Below are 11,944 nucleotides of genomic sequence, written 5' to 3' on the forward strand. Positions count from 1 at the left end.
TTGTCCTCCAGAGAGACTGGTATATTATCTTGTCTCTCTTACCCACCTTTCATTTAGTGTTCAATGGATAGTCCTACTGTGAAGTGGAAACTGCAGAGCCCTGGAGCTTAAGATCTTTCCCAAAGTTGGGTTAGTAGGTGACAAAGTGGGAATCCAAACCCATGCAATCTGACTCCCCAGTCCACACCCCTAACCACTGTGCTGTCTTCCTCCCTGCAAATATTTGTAAACAGATACTCACCCAAGGTGTGATAATGTCTTTCATAGAGGTAAGTAAATGCATAATGTAACTGAACCATTGCTTGGGTCAAGTGATCAGGGACACCAGATATAGGGTTTAAATAATGCCACCAAGGGAGGTGCAAAGGTGAGAAAAGCATTCCATGGAGCAGGCCTCCAAAAGAGCAGGAGGATATATCTGTGTCCATCATCACAGTTCTCACTTTGGTCTTATTCAAAGTGACACAATAGCCCAGCATTGCACAACAGTCTCCCAAAAAGAATGGTTTGGTTTTTCATTTCTTGTTTTTATTTTCTTATTATTTTTACTTACATTCATAAAGTACACTAATCTTAAGTATAAGCTTAATGAAGTTTTACATAGGTATATACCCATATAAATACCACTCAAGGTAAGATGTAGATTATTTCCACAGCCTCAGAAGTTTCCTTCATGTTCCTTCCCAGTCCACACCCATACTCCTCACCTGAGATAATCAGTGTTCTCACTTCCATCACCTCTATTGGTTGGTTTCGCCAGTTTTTGATTTTTGCATAAAAAGAATCATAAAATATGTGTTCTTTTGTGTCTAGTTTCTTTTGCTCAACAAAGTGTCTCTAAGATTCCTCAATGTGGTTGCGTGTAGCAGTAGCCAATTCTTTTCAGGGCTGTCTCATTTCAATTGTATGAGTATACCTTAATTACTCATGTATTTTAATGGTTATGGACATTTGAATTGCTTCTAGTCTTTGGATATTATAAATAAAAGTACTATGAGCATTCTTTGACATATCTTTTGGTGGATATGTGCTCTTATTTCACTTGAGTATATGCCACGGAGTGAAATTGTCAAACCAAAAGATATATGTATGTATATGTGTGTGTGTATACACACATACACATATATATGCATATACATATATGTATAGCTTTAATATGTGTGGTCAGAATGTTTCCCAAAGTGATTGTATTGCTGTATATGACCACCAGCAGTATATGAATGTTTCAGTTCTCCACATTCTTACCAACATTTGATATGGTTCAGTCTTACCATTTAAAAAAATCTTTCAATTTTGAAATAGTTACAGATTCAACGAACCATAATCAAGATGTGGAACTGTTCCATCACCACAAAGACTTCCCTCATGCCACCTGTATACAGTTATACCCACCATCTCCCCACATCCTTTGGAACCCTTGGCAATCACTGATCAGTTCTCCATCTATGTTTTTGTCATTTAGAGAATGTTATATAATTGGAGTCATACAGTCTGCGACCTTTTGAGATTGCTGTTTTTCACCAATTTTCTTTATTGTTTTTCTGTTTTCAATTTCACTGACTACTGCTTTTAACTTTATTATTTCCTTCCTTCTGCTTGCTTTGGGTTTATTTTGCTCTATTTCTAGGTTCTGAAGGTAGGAGCTTAGATTATTCATTTGAGACCTTTCTTCTTTTCTAATATATGCTATAAATTTACCTTTCAGCACTGCTTTAGCTGTGTTCAACAACTTTTGTTATTCTTTGTTTTCACTTTCATTTCATTTAATGTATTTGTTATAATTTTTCTGGAGACTTCCTCTTTGACCACTGGAACACTTAGAAGCGTGTTGTTTAGGTTTCACATGTTTGGGGATTTTTTGGTTAGTTTTCTGTTATTGATTTCTAGTTTGATTCCATGGTGGAAAGAGAATACATTCTGTATGATTTCAGTTCGTTGAATTTATTGAGGTTTGTTTTGTGGCCCAGAATATGTCTATCTCAGTGTATTTTCTCTGGGCACTTGAAAGTAATGTATATTCCACTATTGGTGGCAGTGTAAATTAGTTCAACCATTGTGGAAGACAGCGTGGCAATTTCTCAAAGACCTAAAGACAAAAATACTATTCAACCCAGTAATCCCATTACTGGGTATATACCCAAAGGAATATAAATCATTCTATTATAAAGACACATACTTGCATATGTTCATTGTAGCACAATAGCAAAGACATGGAATCAACCTAAATGCCCATCAATGACGGACTGGATAAAGAAAATGTGGGGCTGGCCATGGTGGTTCACGCCTGTAATCCCAGGACTTTGGGAGGCTGAGGTGGGTGGATTGCTTGAGGTCAGGAGTTCGAGACCAGCCTGGCCAAAATGGTGAAACCTTGTCTCTACCAAAAATACAAAAATTAGCTGGGCATGGTGACACACATCTATAATCCCAGCTAATTGGGAGGCTGAGGCACGAGAACTGCTTGAACTTGGGAGGTGGAGGTTGCATTGAGCGGAGATCATGCCACTGCACTCCAGCCTGGGAGACAGAGCAAGACTGTCTCAAAAAAAAAAAAAAAAAAAAAAAAAAAAAAAAAAAAAGGTACATACATATACACCATGGGATAGTATGCAGCCATAATAAAAAAAAAGAACAAGATTATGTCCTTTGCAGGGACATGGATGGAGCTGGAGGCCATTATCCTTAATGAACTAATGCAGGAGCAGAAAACCAAATATCACATGTTCTCACTGATAAGTGGGAGCTAAATGATGAGAATACTTGACACACAGAGGGGAACAACACACACTGGGGCCTACTGGAGGGTGGAAGATAGGAGGAGGGAGAGGATCAGGAAAAATAACTAATAGGTACTAGGCTTAATACCTGGGTGACAAAATAATCTGTAAAGAAAACCCCCATGACACAAGTTTACCAATGTAACAAACCTGTGCTTGTACCCCTGAACTTAAAATAAAAGTTAGAAAAAACCAACGGAGACTCCCCATCCCCAAATAACAAAAAGACAAAAACAAAGAAGCAAATAATGTATATTCTACTGTTCTTTGGTGGAGTGTTCTATGAATGGTGATTAGATCGTGTTGGCTGATGGGGTTGTTCTTTTCTATATGCTTGCAGATTTTTTTTCTAGTTGTTGTTCTATCAATTGTTGAGGATTTTTCTATTTCTCATTTTAGTTCTATCAGTTTTTGTTTCACATGTTTTGCAGCTCTGTTGTTTTATGCATTAGGATTACTTTGTTTTCTTGGCTATTTAGCCCTTTTATTATCTAATGTCCCTCTCTGTCCCTGGTCATTTTATTTGCTCTGAACTTTACTATCTTATATTAATATAACAAATCCTACTTTCTTTTGATTAATGTTTGCATGGTATGTCTTTTTCATCCTTTTACTTTTAGCTTACCTGTATGATTAGATCTGAAGTGAGTTTTCTTGTAGACAGTATATAGTTAGGTTACATTTTTTAAAAATTCATTTTGCCAATTTCTTACTTGGTGTATTTAGACTTTTGACATTTAATGTAATTATTGATACGCTATGGCTTGAGTCTGCCAGTTTATTTTTTATTTTCTGTTTGTTCTCTCTGTTTTTCATTTCTCTGTTTTTTTCTCCTGGTTTTCCCCCCGTAGGTTACGTGAACATTCTTTAGAATTCCATTTTGATTTATTTTTGTTTTTTATAATTTGTGTTTATTTGATTTTTTGTGTTATGGAGTATACCTCTTTGAACAACTTTACTATATTGCATATATAACTTACTAAATCTAGTGTCAACATTTTTTATCAGTCCAAGTGAAATGTGAAAACCTTACTTACCTTTGTGTCCCTTTACCCTCCCCCTTTTATAATCGTCTTAAATATTTTCTCTACATACATTGAGAACTACACCAGTCTGCTCTCATGCTGCTAATAAAGACATACCCATACCCAAGACTGGGTAATTTATAAAGGAAAGAACTTTAATTGACTCACAGTTCCACATGGCTGGGGAGGCCTCACAATCGGGCAGAGGGCGAGTGAGGAGCAAAGTCACGTCTTACATGGCAGCAGGCAAGAGAGCATGTGCAGGAGAACTGCCCTTTATAAAACCATCAGATCTCATGAGACTTATTGACTATCATGAGAACAGCATGGGAAAGACCTGCTCCTGTGATTCAATTACCTCCCGCTGGGTCCCTCCTACGACACGTGGGAATCGTGGGAGCTATAATTCAAGATGAGATTTGGGTGGGGACACAGCCAAACCATATCAACCGGTCAATGTTATAATTTTTGCTTTAACTGTCAAACATAATTTAGAAAACTCAAGAAGAGAAGTAAGATCTATTGTATTTATCCATATTTTAATTCTATTATTATTTCTTCCTCTCTAATGTTGCAAGATTTCCTTCTTTTATCATTTTCTTTCTGTCTAGAGAATTTCCACTAGCTATTATTTCAGCATAGGCCTGCTGGTGACAGATTCCTTGTTTTTCCTTCATCTGAGAATGTCTCTGCTTCCCCCTTTATTCTCAAAGGATATCTTCACTGATATAAAATTCTGGATTGGCAGTTCTTTTTTCTTTCATTGGGACTTGAGAAATCTTGTGACACTTCTTTCTGGCCTCCTTAGTTTCTTGTGAGAAGTCTGCTATTATTTGAATTGTTTTCCCCCTACAGGTTAGGTGTCATTTCTCTCTCACTGCTTTTAAGATTTTTACTTTGTCTTTAATTTTCAGAAGTTTGACTCTAATGTATCTTTCTGTGAAAGTCCTTGGGTTTATCCTGTTTGGGGTTAGCATAGCTTCTTGGATATGTTTATATCTTTTTCCAAATTTGGAAATTTTTTAGCCATTATTTCTTGAAATACTTTTTTAGCCTGACTCTCTTTCTCCTTTCATCTTGAGACTCTGATGATACAGATGTTACATCATTTGTTACAGTTCCACAGGTCTCTGAGGTTCTATTCATTTTTTTTTCAGTTGATCTTTTCTCTGTTGTTCAGATTGGGTAATTTCTATTGTTCTATATTCAAGTTCACTGATTATCTGTCATCTAACCTCTACGTTTTGCTGTCAAGCTCATCTCTTGAGGTTATTCTACAATTTTGGTTATTGTATTTTTCAGTTCTGAAATTTTCATTTTTCTTTGTATTTTCTACTTCTCTGCTGAGACTTTCTGATTTTTATTCATTTTCAAGCATGTTCATAATTGCTTCTTAAAGCATTTTTATAATGGTTTCTTTAAAATTCTTGTCAGATAATTGTAACATCTGTGTCATCTCAGCGATCATATCTGTTGATTGTTTTTCTTGTTCAAGTTGAGACTTTCCTGGTTCTTGGTATGAAGAATAATTTTTGGTTGAAAGGTGAACATCTTGGTTATTATGTTATGAGATGCTGGGTCTTAAATTTTCTGTTTTAGCTGGCATCTCTTGACATCACTCTGGCAGAGAGAAGGAGGGGTGCTAACTTGTTACTTCCAGGTGGCACTACAAATCCAGGCTCTCCATTGGCTTCCAGTGATACCTGGGGGTGGAGGAGGGACTTCTGATTACTGCTGGGTTGCGGTGGGAATTCAGGTTTCTTCCTTACTAGGCTTCTGCCCATATAACTGTGACTGGAAGAAACAAGAGTACTTTACTGCTCCCCATGTAGCCTCCATTGACACCATGGGTGGGAGGCCTCATGACCACTGGGTGGTGGTGAAAGTCTTAACTCTTCATCAGGCCTCCTCTGACATTACTCCAGTTGCCCAAGGGGTGCCTCATTACTGCCAAATGGGAATGAAAGTCCAGGTTCCCCACATAGTCTTCGTAGACACCAGGAGGTGGGTGAGCAGAAATGAAAGTCCTCATGTGGCCTTCTCTGACAACACCCTGGTGGGAGAGGGGGGTTTTGTGGTGCCTTGTTACAGGCTGGCAAGTGTGGAAGTATGGGTTTCCCATTCACCATTTGCTGATGAAGATGGGGGTAGGGGCTGTAGTATTCTCTATTGTGTTTAGCTGGAGTAGAGCAGTTACTGTCTAAAAGTTTTCTGTCCTTCTAGGCTGTCCCTTTCCTGGTCCTCTGGTTAGAGAGGGCAGGCTTTTCTTGTCTGCGCCCATTGGATTTTCCAGTTTGTTGGCTTCTCCAGCATCCAGCCTGGTACATTTGTGGCAAAAACAAAAATCAAACAAAAAAAGAAGGAATTTACCACTGTGCTGTTCTTCAGGCTCCAAGGCCCTTGGTTCGTCTACCGTCTTCTCCTTTCTACCTTTCTGGGTCTTCTAATATTTGTTTTATATATAATGTCCAGGGGGGTTTAGCTGTACTTAGTAGCTGAAATAGGGAAAAATACATCTATTTCATTTTTCTGAAAGCAGAGGTCCTTTATGAAGGGTGGCTTTAAAATGCTGTTTCATGCCATTTTAGGGTTCTGGGGTTTTACCTCAGGGGCTGCCATGGTGAGGAGAGGATTTGGCAGAGGAGGATGTCAAGTGGCAATACTCTGGGAGCCCTTACCTATGATTTAGTACAGCAGCTTTGTTGATTTTATATATTGGGGTTCTGAGATCTCATGGACAAACAGGTTCTGCTGCTTAAAAGAAGTTAGAAATCACTGCCATAAACTATTGAAATGTCCTCAAATTCTAGCATTTTAGTTTCCAAACTATCTCTCTCTCACTGTCTTTTACGCCTGAAAGAAGTGCAAAAATCTTTTGTCAAATCCATGTGTCTATGTTTTTAATTTGAGCAACATGGTAGCTATAACCATATGCCATGAAAGCAAAGTATCTAGGAAAGTTTCAGATATTTGCACACCTAACACAGATGTTTCATTTTGCTGTTCTTTCAGCTAGTGGGACAGAGGAAAGGATTCAGCATCTGGGGGACACATGCCTAGATGTGAGTCTTATCTAATCTCTAGCTATATGGTCTTATATGAGTGACAATTTCTCAAAGCTTCTATGTTTTCATCTGAAAACAGGGATGATAAGAACTAATTTGTGTGATAACTTATTAAATGCTAATGGACCATACAAAAGACACTTACTTAAAGGGTTGACCTCTGCAACACTGTTCAATATAATAGCCACTAGCTATGTGTGGCTATTGAGCATTTGAAATATGATAAGTGTGACTGAGTAATTTAATTTTATTTAATTTGAATTAAAAAAATGATTGTTGATTCAGTTACTGAAAAACTTTGAAGTATATTTGGAACAATTTAAGCATGTGTATTTGGAACCCCTTCAGTATGGAACAACTATAAATGTTGTGAAATCTAAATAGAGGTCAAGTATTTCTGATGGAAATTTTGTGTCTGAGTTGTGTTGTGCTATAAAACACACTGGATTTTGAATACATAGTATGAGAAGAAGAATATAAACTATTGGTAATTTTTATTATCAATATTTAGTACATGTTGGAGCGATATTTTAGAAATACTGGAATAAAATATATTTAAAAGTGATTTCATTCAGTTCTTATTATTTTTTTAAAGTATGGCTACTAGAAAGTTTAAAATTATATGTGTGGCTTACATCATATTTCTCTTAGACACTGTTCCTCTAGAATGATCATCATATTACATATGATATGGGTAAATAAACATCATATGCTTTTAAATTTGGTGTGACTGAGTGACTCCTTTAGATAGTTTTATCTGCTTAAGTTATTAAAATATATTTTCTTAAACAACTGAGCACTTGTGGGATATGTAGAATTTTTACCTAAAAGCTGACTGAGGTTGTAAGAGAGAAGCTTCTCTCATTATTGGTGGGAATGTAAATTGATATACCCCTTACCAGGTGACCATTCATTCATTTATTCATTCAGGAAATGTTTTTTGAGCTTCTACTGTGTGCCAGCTGCTATACTGTATCTGCAGACACAGGTGTAAGCAGATATGAGATGCTTGTCCTTCTAGAAGTTACTGGATATAAGGAACAACTCAGTGTTAGGTGTGCAAATATCTGAAACTTTACTGAATATTTTGCTTTCATGGCATATGGTTATGGCTACCATGTTTCCCAAGCTAAAAACATAGACACATGTTATTGGCAAAAGATTTTTACACTTTTTTTCAGGCATGAAAGACAGTGAGGGAGATATAGATTGGGAGCCAAACTGTTGGAATTTACTAACTACTTGGAAAGTCAGTCACTGGAAAAATAATTACAAGAATAGTCATTTAGTTACAATTGTGGTAGGCTCTACAAAGTAAAAAATAGTCTTAAAACACTCTTAAAATGAGCATGCCATTTGAACAGAAACTTTGCTCTTGGGAATTTATCTTAGAGAAATATTCATGGATGTGCCCAAATATATATGTACAGGAATGTTCCCTGATGTGTCAAAATAACAAAAATACCTAGAAACAACCCAAATGTTCAACAATTTGGGATTGGCTACCTAAATTATCTATTTGATGGAATACTACGCAGCCATTTAAAATCATGCTGAGAGAGGTCTTGAATGACTTTAAAGTGTGATCACAAAAGCAATATGTGTACTATGATTCTGATGAAATAAACATAAATGCATGGAAAAGTACAAGTGCAATCTTCATCAACATGTTAATAGTGTTTATTTCTCTGGTGGGGTTACGTGTGACTTTTTTCTCTCCTTTGATCTTTGTGAAATTTCTGCATATCTTTTACAATGAACATCTATTAATTTGCTATTCAAAAAATTAATATGTTTTTGAAAAAATAAGCTGATTGAATCGGTCTGAATTTTATTTCATAATTTTGTTGAATTGGGACAGAGGAGAGGAAATGGAAAATGGGAATGCTAGTCCTATAGGATTTAATAGTTAATAAAAATTTAGACCATGTTTAGTCTACATTCATTGCTTATTTGAAACAACTAACATTAAATCAAAAGGAAATTGAAAAGAAATGAAAAAGCAACCTCAGCAACCTGAGTGGAACAGGAGATGATTGTTTCTTCTGTGCTTGAGTTTGTCATCATGAGCCAGATTTCTCTGCACAGTTCACTTTCTCAGGAGCCACATTTTGTAAATTCAGATGCTTCAGAAATTCACAATAAAGGTGTTTAATCAAAGCTTGGATTCGACCTATTTCAAAGATTAAAGGTCCCTTTCAACAAAATGGAGATTGCTTGAGGCTTATAAATAAGTTACCAAACAAGAAGCAGCCTTCATTTTTCATTGTCCGCTTGATACCACTTGGCTTATCCTGTGGTTCATAAGAGTAGGATTTTGGTTCTCTCCCATTTTATCTGTTCTTTGGGCTGCTCCTTCCATTGTCCAAGTAAAAAATTACACAAGGCTGTTCAGAATGGAGATTTCACTATATCACAATCTGCCTGGAGTAGAGGTCTTCATATGCAACTGCCCTGAGGACTGTCTTATGCAATAATTCAGCTTCCTTCCCTCAGATAAAAAATACTTGTATTTAAACAGTGGCTAAAAGGAGGTTGGTAGCACTTAAAAAGTGCCGGTGCAGGAAAGAATGCCGAAGGAATCAGGGAAGGAAAACTTAGAATAACAGCCAAACCCAAACCAGCTTTGCTTTCCTAACTATTGTTTTAATGAAGATAATAGACATTTGTAATTGCATGTTGTGTGCACCATGGTGGAGAGATAATTATGGGTCACTGCCACAAAACTGACTTCCAAGGGTTTTGAAGAAATGTCCAGTGAATGGGGACAAGGACCAGTGAGGAAAGGTCCTGAGGTCCTGGACAAACAAAAACAAGCCAATAACAATAGCTGCTACATTAACCGAATGCCTACTTTGAACCAGACGCTGATCTAGGCATTTTAAATAAGTTATTTCACATAGTCCCATATTTACTGGAGGCTTTGTTCATTTCCTTTTACTCTTTTTTCTCTAAACTTGTCTTCTCACTTCATTTCATTCATTTGATCTTCAATCACTGATACCCTTTCTTCCAGTTGATCGAATCGGCTACTGAAGCTTGTGCATTTGTCATGTAGTTCTCATGTCATGGTTTTCAGCTCCATCAGGTCATTTAAGGACCTCCCTACACTGGTTATTCTAGTTAGCCATTCGTCTAATTTTTTTTCAACATTTTAAGCTTCTTTGCAATGGGTTTGAACTTCCTCCTTTAGCTCGGAGAAGTTTGATCGTCTGAAGCCTTCTTCTCTCAACTTGTCAAAGTCATTCTCCGCCAGCTTTGTTCCGTTGCTGGGGAGGAGCTGCGTTCCTTTGGAGGGGGAGAGGCGCTCTCATTTTTAGAATTTTCAGCATTTCTGCTCTGTTTTTTCCCCATCTTTGTGGTTTTATCTACCTTTGGTCATTGATGATGGTGACGTACAGATGGGGTTTTGGTGTGGATGTCCTTTCTGTTTGTTAGTTTTTCTTCTAACAGTCAGGACCAAATCTACGCCTGATTGGTGTGCCTGAAAGTGACGGGGAAAATGGAACCAAGCTGGAAAACACTCTGCAGGATATTATCCAGGAGAACTTCCCCAACCTAGCAAGGCAGGCCAACATTCAAATTCAGGAAATACAGAGAATGCCACAAAGATGCTCCTTGAGAAGAGCAACTCCAAGACACATAATTGTCAGATTCACCAAAGTTGAAATGAAGGAAAAAAAGTTAAGGGCAGCCAGAGAGAAAGGTCGGGTTACCCACAAAGGGAAGCCCATCAGACTAACAGCAGATCGCTCGGCAGAAACTCTCCAAGCCAGAAGAGAGTGGGGGCCAATATTCAACATTCTTCAAGAAAAGAATTTTCAACCCAGAATTTCATATCCAGCCAAACTAAGCTTCATAAGTGAAGGAGAAATAAAATCCTTTACAGACAAGCAAATGCTTAGAGATTTTGTCACCACCAGGCTTGCCCTACAAGAGATCCTGAAGAAAGCACTAAACATGGAAAGGAACAATCGGTAGCAGCCACTGCAAAAACATGCCAAAATGTAAAGACCATCAATGCTAGGAAGAAACTGCATCAATTAACGAGCAAAATAACCAGTTAACATCATAATGACAGGATCAAATTCATACATAACAATATTAACCTTAAATGTAAATGGGCTAAATGCTCCAATTAAATACACAGACTGGCAAACTGGATAAAGAGTCAAGACCCATCAGTGTGCTGAATTCAGGAGACCCATCTTACGTGCAGACACATATAGGCTCAAAATAAAGGGATGGAGGAAGATCTACTGAGCAAATGGAAAACAAAAAAAGCCAGGGGTTGCAATCCAAGTCTATGATAAAACAGACTTTAAACCAACAAAGATCAAAAGAAACAAAGAAGGCCATTACATAATGGTAAAGGGATCAATTCAACAAGAAGAGCTAACTATCCTAAATATATATGCACCCAATACAGGAGCACCCAGATTCATAAAGCAAGTCCTTAGAGACCTACAAAGAGACTTAGACTCCCATACAATAATAATGGGAGACTTTAACACTCCACTGTCAACATTAGACAGATCAATGAGACAGAAGGTTAACAAGGATATCCAGGAATTGAACTCAACTCTGCACCAAGCAGACCTAATAGACAGCTACAGAACTCTCCACCACAAATCAACAGAATATGCATTCTTCTCAGCACCACATTACACTTATTCCAAAATTGGCCACATAGTTGGAAGTAAAGCACTCCTCAGCAAATGTAAAAGAACAGAAATTATAACAAACTGTCTCTCAGACCACAGTGCAATCAAACTAGAACTCAGGATTAAGAAACTCACTCAAAACCACTCAACTACATGGAAACTGAACAACCTGCTCCTGAATGACTACAGGGTACATAACGAAATGAAGGGAAGGCAGAAATAAAGATGTTCTTTGAAAACAATGAGAACAAAGATACAACATACCAGAATCTCTGGGACACATTTAAAGCAGTGTGTAGAGGGAAATGTATAGCACTAAATGCCCACAAGAGAAAGCAGGAAAGATCTAAAACTGACACCCTAACATGACAATTAAAAGAACCAGAGAAGCAAGAACAAACACATTCAAAAGC

Source organism: Macaca nemestrina, chromosome X (genome assembly GCF_043159975.1).
Source record: "Macaca nemestrina isolate mMacNem1 chromosome X, mMacNem.hap1, whole genome shotgun sequence".
NCBI classification, from domain to species: Eukaryota; Metazoa; Chordata; class Mammalia; order Primates; family Cercopithecidae; genus Macaca; species Macaca nemestrina.